We start from the raw sequence: 12,874 nt of genomic DNA on the forward strand, positions 1-12,874 counted from the left end.
GCAGTTGTGTTATACCTTAACTGCACGCGGACCCAACTGTTGTTGATAACGCCGATGTACCTGAGCTGTAAACCGAATTAAACTTAAGGCATTTTTATTTTTCATGAGTTCTGCTTCCAAACACGTAAATACTTTTTGCACGAACAGAAATAGCAGAAACTATTTAAATGCACGTTTAGTGAGCGTATTCATTAAGCTTATGAATGGTTCGTTTGGTTCTATCAGTCACCTCCTCGTGTAGTGATCCATGATTATGGGAACTGTATGCAACGAGGTGCCCTAAGGCAAATTATACCAATATTACTCAACTACTGAACGCTACTGAATGTATCGTATATAAATGGCTGTAAAGTAGGTACTTCGCTTTGCTCTTCGATTTGATTTGGATCGGTAGCACGCAATGACCGATAAAGACAATTGATGGTAGTTATACAAACGTACAATGTGTGGGTTGTGCTATGGTTGTGACCGTTGTGGCTCTAAGGAGCCTAAGGAGAGTGACATATGAGTTGGAAATGTTTCTGGTAGGACTAATGCAGTTAGACAGTGTCAGCAGTTTTTAATTTACCTCGTGAGAAATTATGTAAACACTGTAAGAAAGAGATTATTGGAAGGTAAAAATATTAAATAATTAACGTGACTATAGAGTGTATATATATATATATATATATATATATATATATATATATANCTACACCAAGTGAACACCTAATAATGTTAAAATACATCCGTAGGACGAAGCAGAAATATGTTTACTATGGTATGTTTTTTCTTGAACGTATTGTTTTCCCAGCTGTAAATGGCGTAGTCTGTAATGTGATTACATTCCAAGTCATATAAGTTTATCCCCCTATATTCCTGTGGATACCGCTTAGTTCCCTTGTTCTTCCACTACTATGTGTACTTGACACCATGTACATGCATTTTCTGGTAAAGTTAGACGTAAAAAATAATACATATATATAGGTTCAGAATATTTGTAGCGCAGAATTTGCCAATAAAAGTGATACAGTGACAAATACTGGAAGTGTAACTTATCATATAAGATATTGTTACCATCATGTAATTAGTGAGGTATGATTTATTTAACATGTTTAAATAGTGAAAGTTGACTGATCTTTCCACCTTTACTTTTATATTTATTTTCACTTCATGGATCCAATCATCTCCCCTTAGGGCTGGATATAAAACATGTCACATATTACAAATTCATGATGACTACACATCATTCATCCTTTGTCTGATAAAATATATAATCATGATTCTCACAGATAGCTCAGGTTGTCAGGACAACACACATGGGTCATGGAAAAACCACAGTCAAATTCACCCTTTGCCATTCCACACACACTGGCAAGCCATATCATTAAAACAGTTACATTATAAAATATTAAAACTCATAACAAAAACAGATATCATACATACTGCTACACTTACAACAAGCAAGTCCCAACAATATATAATTCATGCACACAGACCATTTATTAACTCTTGAGCCCCTTGCATGCTTGACAAATTATGTTAATTCCATCTCATCTATGTGATTGCAGAAGGCAGGTTGGAATGAGTGATACATCCACCAGCTGGACGAACCTTTTCTAGAATACATGTTCTGACAGTAAAGTTCATGAACTCATCATGGTAAAGTCCTAACCTCATTGCTGAATATCTCTGTGATCACCTTCAAAGTACTCCCCTTGGGAAGCTATACACCAATGCCAGTGCCTAGTACATCCTTCAAAATAATTTTGTAACTGGTTTTGTGGAATGGCCTTCAGAGCTTCTGTCATATTACTCCTGATATCATCAACAGAAAAAAAGTCATTGGGTCTAGATCTGGTGAACTGGGAGGGTGTTCTAGCACAGTTATTTGTTTACTAGCTAAAAACTCCCTCACAGACAATGTTCCTTTGGGACCATTTTTGCACACACCTTCCTCATGTCAAGATCTTCAATTAAGATTTTCCCAACTGTCGATGTTCGCTTGCTCTGCTATGCCCCTGACAGTCAGCCGATGATTTTCACACACAATTTGACTAACTTTTGCAATGTTTTCTTCAGTTCTGCTTGTTGCTGGACATCCTGATCTCTATTCATCAGTGACACTTTCTTTTCCATCAGAAAAACTTGTCACCCGCTTGTAAACTGCTCTTCTCTTCATAGCATTATCCCTGTAAATTTGCACTAACATATCTCTGATTTCGCTTCAACTCTTGCCAAGTTTAACAAGAAATTTCATGTTTATTGATCTAATTCAAGTTCTGACATTCTCGTGATGGCACACCAAAACACACTTAGACAATAATAGACGCCACTCAGAAAGAGAGTGCCATAGATCAACAGCACAGCTGTGAAATGCTAATATGCCAACATCATCAAACTATACTGAGGTTTGTGTCCACTGCTGCCATGGCAAGCACACAGTGGAGAGTTCCCAAACTTTATTGTGAGACCTTGTACATCATCCAGCTGGCAGAGATCAGTTGTAAATATTTTCTGTGTTATATTCATTATCAAGGTATTTAAAACTTTAAATTTTAGAAATTTTAGGTTTTAAACTGTAATTCTAAAATCAAATTGATGAGCAAGTGTTGGCGAGATTTTAAAACAAAACTGACAGGCTGATGTTTTAGATTTTGGACTGTGTGCAGTGTGACAGCTATGTAGTAAGAAATACACCTGATGATGGCCAATTACGGCCAAAACATGTAGTGTAGAGGAAGAAAAGACAAAGATCTGCAACCAAATAAATTGTTGCATTCATGACAGCATTTGTATTATTACATATAGAATAGAATGCAGGTTTTGTATTTGTTTTGTTTCTTGGGGTGACTAATTTTATCGGAAAGATGTATTAAAAATCTATGTTGTCTGTGTTCATAATGTGCCATTTAAGGGTAAAACTCTTATAGTGTACGTGGGTGTTAAGTTTGGTGTCTGATATGAAGGGAAGAACACAGGCTGAGGGTTTTGGAGAACAGGGTACTGATAAAGTCAGGGTGGCTTCAATTGGCTGGGCATGTACCATGCATGGGATTGAAAAAGATGCATACAGAGTTACTGGAAAGAAAGATACCACTAGCAAGTCCTAGATGTAGATGAGAGGATAAGATTAAAATGTATGTTAGAGAAATAGGATGGAAGGGCATAGACTAGATTCACTTGGTGCAGGATAGAGACCAGATGTGTGCTTTTATTAACGCAGTAATAAAGCTTCAGGTTCCATAAAATGTTATGAAATTCTTGAGTAGTTGAGAAACTTTTGGCTTCTCACGAAGAACTTGGCTCCCTGGAGATTACTTGTTTGGTCGGTCGGTTAGATGTAAACTTTCCTGACTGTGCAAACCCACCACATAATTTTGCTGCCAGTTCTATCTCTAATAGAAACCACTTTAATTTATATAATGCATCATATTGTAAAGATATACAAAGTAAATATGTTATTTCATCATTTCATGATAATGGCATAAATTGATGAGAAGGGTAAGTACATGATATAATGACCCTGTAATCACACAAAGATGCAAACTTAACCAGCTTCTACACTGCTCTACAATATGCTGGTTGTCAGGTTTGTTGCTGTAGCCTACCCTTCCTTGGGACCACGTGCATTTTGCATGTTTACCCAAAAACATAAGTTGTTTCAAAGGATCCACAATGAGGGCTTGGAAAGAAACCTCACACATCTACAAACATTTATTTCAGTCCACACTACTACTTATTTCTTTGAAACACCATAAATGTTGAAAGAGTCTAAAAAAAGAGTAATATTATGAAAGTATAATTTAACATAGCCTGACATGGCTGGCTATGGAACTACATTAAACAGTATAAGCCTGTCACCAGTGTGTTACTAATATGTGATCAGAAAATGTTTGAAGAAAAGTGATTACGTCAGTTATCAGAAAGAAATGAATAGTATTGTAACGTGTTTCGAGTTCGAATCTCGTTGATCACGTGTGTAAGTCCAAATCCCACTTCTGACACCAGTGTAACGTGTTTACGTTACAGAAGACGCCGTAGTGATGGTTAATTGGTTTATTTAACAATCTACAAATAACGGCTACAATTAATTATCACACAGTTGCGGGGTTTCACACTTTATAACCCTAATCGCATTAATCTGTCGACACTGTTGCGGGGTTTCACGATTTATAACCCTATGCGCAAATCAGTTCACTCTGTGTTCAGTAGTATACACGTTGACAGTAGGGGAGCTATGTATCACTGTATCACACGCTCCCAATTACACAATCCCACACACGTCTGGATCTTCTTTCCGCGCCATTGCTATACTCCAACTATAGTCGGCTGACTGGAGAACTGTTGATAACACACTCGCTCGTCGACTACTTAACTCAGCGATGTCCACATTATAACTCGGAACTGTCTTCGGCGATGGCCAGGTTACAACTAACTCGGTGGCTGTCACAGTACAACTGAAGTCGCCGACTGCTACAGTGGAACTGACTGGTACCTGCTGTGCAGCTCACTTATATAGCTGCAGTGCTTGCCGGTTGCGTAATGAGTGCCACGTCACAGTAGGACGTTGATTACGGTTACGTAGCGTTGCGCGTTACGTCACCACGGAGGGGAGTGGCGGGGCGGGAACTCGCCTATTACCGTAGTAACGCGAGCGTTACGTTACCGCCACGTACCGCTGGGGAGGTAGGGGTGATCCATAGCTCAACATGTCACGGTATCTTCAAATTGGACTGCTTATCATCTATATGTATTATTGTACTTTTATTCCAGGAAAATATGTCTATATTATCAGGACTGGATGCAGCCTTACATGAGCTCGGAATGCTGAGTGCTGTAACAGAAAGCAGGCAGGATTATTTGCGAGAGCAGAAGCAATGTTACCGTATTCCTAACCAGCCTGCTCCCAATGAGTTTTACATGAATACCCGCTATAGGACAAGTGGGGCCATTCATCAACATAAATACACCATAGTGCGACACAAGCCCTATACAGTGCCATGCTGGGGTCGAGAAGAGAGGACTCGCACAAAGAGTGAAAACTCTGATGTGGATTTGGATAGCCATTATGGAATTGCTCTATCCTCAGTTTCTGCCCAGCTACTTGAAGTCAGTAATCTTCACAAATCTCGATCCATGGAAAGTGTTACTATAAATGTGTCTGATGATGAAAGTGCCTCTCCACCACTGCATGAGGTCGAGTCTGTTTCCAGCAAAATACAGCAACTGCAGGTTAAGGAATGAATAGGCAGCTGTATGTTTTGTATTCACAACTGTGATCCATTATGATATAATTCACTGTGGGCCATCTTGTGAGGGTTGTATTTCTTGATGGTACAATTCTGCTTTTAGATGTTTCTTTGGAGGAAAATGACATACTGCTATGGAGTCTCGAATTTCTAAAGTATTTATTATATGAATTTGTCAGGCCATTTGGCATTGAATATACAGGGTGTAGCTGAAAGGTGTGGACAAACTTTGGGCACAAGTTCCACGTACCAAACAAGAAAAAATGTCCATATCAACATGTGTCCAGAACATTTAATTTGTAAGTTGTGCTGAAAGAGTAAAATTATATTAAGTGCTCAAAATGTCTTCCATAAGATTCAGTGCATGCTTTGACATGTCTTATCATGGATCAATGCATCCCTTCAGAGATTCTGGTGTAGTTGCAGAGAGTCTGACAGACATTCACAATGCAGTGGTGAAGTGCCTCTTCATTATCAACAGGATCTGCACACACAAGGGTCTTTAGGTGTCCCTACAGATAAAAATCCAGTGGATTCAAAATCTGGCAAGCGTGAAGGCCATGCAGAGGGTCCTCCTATACCTATCCCTCACATGAGAAGTGTTAAAATGTGCCAGAGCACCATCATGCATTTTTTCAGGTATAACTCACAAAGTAAATGTTTATGGACATGTGTTAATGTGAACTTTTTTCGTGTTTTGGTATGTGGAACTGGTGCCCAAGGTTTGTCCTTACCTTTTAATTACAATGTGTATAGTGAATTTATTTTAGGCCATAATGCAAGTGATAAACCACCTGAGTGGAAAAGACGAGATGCTCTTCCTCTCAAATCAGAGCACTGCGACCCAGGCTGGTAGTGGAACTGACATACCTACAGCTCAAACATACTTAAAATAAAACTTACCCAGATTAGCCCACAGGAGATGCTAGAAATGCACACCACATTCTTTATACTTCCTTAATAAGTTCATATTCACACATTAAAATTTTTATTGTAGAATAGAGTAAACTTTAAAATTGAAAACCCAGTTTCCTATGCAAGACATCTGAGGGACTTTCAAAGAAAGTGTTCATTTGGTGTGTGTGTGTGTGTGTGTGTGTGAGTGAGTGAGTGAGTGAGTGTAGTTATGACCCTCCAGTCTTTTTACTTTTCTTGCAGAAACACTTTTCATGTAGATACCATTTGTGAACATTGATTGTTTAACTAGGTATTTAACATGTGACATTTTGACACAGGAGATGACACACCTGCGTAAATGATTGCTTATCAGATTTGTCTGCCACATAATGTATAAGATTACTTCACAGTAACTCTTATGATCTGCTGGGTCAACATTGAAGAGAGGCTGGAATTGGTGCTAGGTTAGAAAATTCCCTTGACAGCAGCAAGAACAGAAGCATTTCTAGTATTTGCTATATTCTGGGTAAGTTTTCACTGTAATGTATTTTCACTAGCAGTCCCGATCTCCTCAGCTCAACTTGGTTGGAGAGAACCATCTGATTCTTTCTCCTGAGTGGTCCAGTGATTTATATGAAATTTTAAAATAATCCATTGTACTTGTTTCATTAAATTGAAATAAGAAAATTATTAAAAACTTGGACCAAATTGTATTGAAAGGGATATTGTTTCTGTGTATGATTTTTCCTTCTCTGACTCTGCTGGCTTTGGAGCAATTTTAGGACTGTTATAATATAACTGGCCTGTGTGAATTGGTGTTATGTTTCTAAACATGGAAATGTGTAAGGATTTACAATTTAATATTCAGGCTTTTCAAGTGTAAAGTTGACTCTATTTGGTGCAGAAAATTAGGGTGCCAACATTGTGTCTGTAACTAATTTTACCGGAGATAATGTATTACAATTTCTGTTTCCAGATTTGCATATTGTGATAATCCTTGTATATGTACTTGTGTGTCTACTATTGCTAATGTGTTGAAGGGCAACACATACCTGAATGGAGTGCACATTTTGTATAGTATTGTATAGTATATGATAGCACTTGGATACAAGGGTATGTAAAGAAATGCAGCACTTGACAAATCCTAGGTACTGGGTTGTCATGATGCCTTGAAATTACATTCTGGCACCTTCATTTTTCATTATTATTGTGTCACATTTTATTGATGTAAGTATTCAATATATTTTATAGCCATTCTAAAATATAGAGGTGGTGCATAACTCTGGATGAAATTTGCTGAGATCTGGAAAAAATGTTAACATATGGTGATGTTTTTTATTTCTTTTGCTTGGAATATTATGCAGTTTGATTGAGATATTCTTGAGTATGCAATATTGACCATGCACTATACATAACTTGGGAATGATGGGGGAATTTGTTTATAAGAACTATTTGGACTCTTTGGGGGTAGTATGCATTATGATTGCAATTAAGTAATGTTTGAGCCTTGAATGAAGCTTTTGAAAAGAAATAATAATTATAATTTAAATACACACACAGAAAATAATGTGTTAGAGTACAGCAGTACAAAGTAGGAAAATGAAAGTCCCCATAGCATGAAGGCATATAGACTGTATAGGTATAACACCACAGATTCACAGTCCTAGCACTAAATGAGGGTTCACATTTTCCTGTACCTGCATCCTTGTGAAAATTCCCTATCCATTACCATAATGCATATTAGATAAGAGAGTAGGAGTGTTTCAGCCATTTTGGACCTGTGGGTCGGCAGCGATAGGACTAACAGTAATATTAACACAGACTGGATACTATTTGTGGAGCACAAACCACTTTGTACAAAATCGCCAACTTAATTTATACAGTAGAATAGAATAGAATATATGAGGGGTAGGCCTTCTCGGCCCTTGCACCGCGACCTTAGGTCTGTTGTGCTTCCCATTTTTTAATTATTCCCTCAGCAACCCCACGCTTCGGATGAAGCACAGGATTTTGGATGTGGGGATGGCAGAATAGTCACTTGGTTACATAATAATTTTTACAGTAACTGGTAAATAAAAAGCATGCTATTCCAAATCGGTTCTTTAATATGCAGAGACAGGGCATATGATGAATTTGTGTAAATAAATGTGTGTATGATTTTCATAAAATTGTACATCTAATAAAACTGTATTTATTTACTGTTTAGTAGTATGAGCATATGAGTAACATATTGCTCCACACTACTTTACATTCATATATATGCCAAGTACTGTAGCCGCTCGCTGACATACAGTTGCCACGACTGTCGCTCAAGCTTGGTTCTTTGTCTCAGGGATACTTGTGCTTCGGATATGGGAGTGGAACACACTTTGGAGTTAATGAATCACGGGGTCTCCAGAACACACCTTGTATTATTGTCTCCATTAATATTGCTTACAGCGATAGTACATATTATGTTAGTCCTCCAAGCTAGCCTCTCCATCTCTTTTAACTTTTGGCAGTGGCCACACCAATTTGCTCCCAGCTCGCCAACCGTACACACTCACTAACCCCGACTGTCCCCTAATGCTCTCTTCAGCGGCTTCTTTCAAGTACAGTCCACCTCCGCCGTTACTACCACAGACTGTAATCCAATTCTCTGTTCAACGACTTCTTTCAACTATAGTCCACCTCCACTGTTACTACCACAGACTGTAATCCAATTCTCTGTTCAACGGCTTCTTTCAACTACAGTCCACCTCTGCTGTTACTATCACAGACTGTAATCCAATTCTCTGTTCAGTGGCTTCTTTCAACTACAGTCCACCTTCGCTGTTACTATCACAGACTGTAATCCAGTTCTCTGTTCAGCGGCTTCTTTCAACTAGTTACAGGTTATTCACTCTCAACAGACATGAATCGTCTGACAATATAGCGCTATACTCAGGAAAGTACTACAGCCATGATACACATGTAAGCACACTACTGTAAACTGACATTCAAGGCAACAACATCTCTACAAAGAGAACACTGCTCCAATTGTCAACCAAGAGTTAAGCATATTTATGCAACACTGTGCACTTACATGCATTCTTATCTCTTTATAAACACAGTCCATAATTTTCATACTTGAAAGACTCTCAGTAAAAATCTTTCCTCAGGGCATACACAATCAATATTCACATACTGAAACCAGTGGTTCATCTTTTCATAACTGGGCACTTATCCGAATTATACTAAAAAGTAACAATGGGAAATTACGACAAAATTAACTTATCTGGCTTGATAATACTGTGATACTCCATAACCTCTGTTCGTTATCATTACCATAACTCTTGCATGATATTTATCCCCATGCCCCGTTACTGGCACTCATACAATCGGCAGATTTGTCAAAGGTTAAGAGGGGTCGACTTTGTCCTAAGGGCTGTATTACAGATTGGCCCACGGGCATCACTTCCTCGTATTCAGGCCGAGTCAGATGACTTAGCGGTCCTGAACTCCTTTAGTGATTTCTTATTAAAATTGCCTTTTACCTTTCCTTTGCCATCAAAAATTTCAAAAATGGATGGCGACACGATCCGGGTTATCCAGAAAGGTCCCTTGTAGGGTCGCATGAACTTGTGCGTTATGTCTTGGTTCACGTCTGATACGTGATGGATCTCTACCAGCACTGCTTCGCCGTCGGCGGGTTGCCATTTCTGTTGACCACATTTCTTCCGCTTGATCCGTTCTTCGGCACGTTTTTTAGTCGCGTGAACGCCCGACTCTCCTTTTGTTCCTGCGTCAAGGGCTCGGCCTCTCCTTCGGGGGAAGCTGGCAGCAGGTTGGCAAATAACCGCGCCTCCCCGCCATACATCATTTCGTGCGGCGTAAAGCCAGTGGCGTCCGACGTGGTTTTGTTCAGCCAAGTCTTTTTGTGCGGGATCAGCTCTGGTCTTTTCTGATGTTCCTCTCGCAGTAGATCTGGAAAGCTTTTTGTATCTCCCTCATGTATCTTTCAGAGGGGTTAGATTAAGGATTCCTGATAGGTGAATACCGGGCTGTGATACCTAAAGCCTCTAACCCTCTAACCCAGCAACTCGACGTATACTGAGTGCCATGGTCGGATAAAATAATTTCGAGCATTACAGCGTGTGGGATGTAATCCTCTGTTAATCGTCGCAGACATGCCTTAGTCGTGGCTGACTTGAAGGGGTACAGTTTGACGAATTTTGTGAACACGTCCAGGCATACGAACAAATATCGAACTCCACCTCTTCCTTCCGGTCCGTAGAAGTCTACGCTAATCAGCTGTCCCTTCCTCTCAGGCAGATGAGGCCTACTCTTGACATCGTACTTCCAGTTCGGATGTTTTACCTTTTGACACGTCTCGCATATCGCCAACAGCTTTCGGACCTTGCGCCCAAGGTTCTTCAACCGGAACATGCCGTTAATAATACGGACGCATTTGTAGCACCTGGCGTGGCCGTTGGATAAGTACACATACTTAATTATTCTATTTTCCAAGTCTCGGGGCACACAGACTTTCGAGTGGGGCCCTTCCTTTGAGTCAGCGAAATACAGCAGTCCTTCATGTATTAGGAACCGGTCCTTTAGACTTTCATCCCCTTCCCTCACTCTCTGGCATATCACTCTGAACTTGGCGTCCCCGTCCTGCAAGGTCGCGAGGTTTTTTATATCCCTTCTAATGGATGGGTCCAGGCCTAACTCGATCGTCGCTATCATTATCTCTTGCGGTCGCATTAGCGCATTGTCTTGCTCAGGAATTAATCCAGCCGGATTGCGACTTAGCGTGTCGGCGAAGTGGTTTTTACAGCCCACTATGTCGACGATGTGTAAGCCATACTCCTGAATCATAACCATCCACCGGGCGATGTGGTTAGATGTGATGACGCGTCTTTTTAGGAATGACAATGACCTATGGTCTGTGTATAATCTGACTCTTCCCATACACGTAGAGACGAAACTTCTGCAATGCGTACACTACAGCAAGAAGTTCTTGTTCATATGTCGTGTACCTGTTTTTGGTAGGCGACAATATTCGGGACGCCGTCGAGATGAAGGAAGTCTGATTCCCCTCGTCGACCTGCATCAGAATACTGGAGATTGCAAAACAGTTTGCGTCCGTGTATACCATGTATGGCAAGTCATTCCGTGGGTGGGATAGATGTATGCTCACCGCAAAAGTTCCGCGCAGTCGCGCAAATGCTTCTTCATAATCCTTCGTCCACTTCCATTTCTCATTCTGTATTTCAGCATCCTGTTGCAGTTGTTCACATTAGCGTCCCTTTGTCTATAATCCATCTAAATTGCAACACTTTTTATTTTAAACTTCAGTACACTCTCTAACACTACATGTTTTGGCCTCAAAGGGCCATCTTCAGGTGTTTTTTCTACAGATATTCAATTAAGATTGTGTTGAAATTGTGTCAAAACTGCTACACTGTTTCACTGTTCCAATTCATTTTAAAACTACACGCTGTAGTCTTCTTTTGAATTAAAATGAGATAAAATTCTTTTATAATTTGTTTCTTATTGTTTTGCTTCACTCAGCATGTCGTCATTTCCATAAAATATTTTTTTTATTTATTGCCTGTTTATTTACAATTACTCTATAAAATACGAGTATTAAGTAAATTTAGTAGTCGATACAGTCAATGTAGGTGCTGTCGGCCAATGCCGGTTCGCCTTAGGTTACATATGTATGTCTTCAGGCCACTGTCGTTTGAGCCTTCGTGCAACCGTTGGTTCACTGGTGAGAGCAGCAATCAGTTCATTTGTATGATTCTTATTCCTATTTCTGTACGTGTTGTCCTGGGAATTTATTACATCCCTGGTAATTGATATTTTTAGGTTGTCATGTAAGGTTTGGTTAGACACATACCATGGAGCATTTGTCATCATTCGTAAAGTTTTTGGTTGGTATGTCTGTAGTATTTAAGTGTTAGATGGTTTAGCACATCCCCACAATTCGATCCCATATGTCCATATGGGTGTTAGTATGACTATAGATTATTAGTCTGTTTTCACGAGACAATTGAGATTTTCTGCCAATAAGCCAATTCGTTAGCTTAGTTTTAATGTTGAGCTGCTGTTTCTTTGCCTTAATATGATTTTTCCAAGTTAGCCTCCGATCAAGGTGAAGACCCAAGTACTTGACCTCATTCTTCATTGGGATGGATTCATTATTTAGTATGACTGGTGGACATTCAATGTATCTAGTTGTGAACATGATCTGAGCAGATTTATTGTTATTCACTTTGATTTTCCACTTGCAAAGCCATTGTTGAAGGACGTTGAGATGTTTTTGGAGTTTTTCAGAAGCTACAGTGGGATTTAGGTCCATTGCTAGAATCACAGTGTCATAGGCAAATGTGGCTATGTTGGTCTCGTTTGTTGTTGGAATATTGGCAGTGTAGATAAGATACAAAAACGGGTCCAAGACGCTACCTTAAGGTACTCCTGCTTGTATGGGATGGTAGTTGGTTTCATCTTTGTCTATCTTAATATCGAAGTATCTGTTCGATAGGTAGGACTTTAGTATGAGATACAGTTGACCAGGCATGACCCTTTTCATTTTGTATAGGAGTCCCTGATGCCACACTTTGTCAAATGCCTGCTGTATGTCTAAGAATACCGCGGCACATGTTTTCTTGTTTTCTAATCCGTCTGATTTTGTTGTCTATTCTATGGCATTGTTGTATGGTTGAATGGCCCTCTCTGAATCTGAATTGATGCATTGGTATCAGGTTATCAGGACTGAT

At 39.6% G+C, this 12,874-nt stretch overlaps 1 long non-coding RNA gene across 1 annotated transcript; it reads left to right on the forward strand.

Annotated features, from left to right (window-relative positions):
• The first annotated feature begins 2 nt into the window (after positions 1-2).
• On the forward strand, positions 3-9,623 carry LOC111867649. Its single transcript, XR_002843378.2, has 2 exons — positions 3-614; positions 4,756-9,623. It is a non-coding gene; the product is annotated as an uncharacterized LOC111867649 (long non-coding RNA).
• The last annotated feature ends 3,251 nt before the right edge of the window (positions 9,624-12,874 follow it).

This window comes from Cryptotermes secundus, unplaced genomic scaffold (genome assembly GCF_002891405.2).
Source record: "Cryptotermes secundus unplaced genomic scaffold, Csec_1.0 scaffold931, whole genome shotgun sequence".
NCBI lineage: Eukaryota > Metazoa > Arthropoda > Insecta > Blattodea > Kalotermitidae > Cryptotermes > Cryptotermes secundus.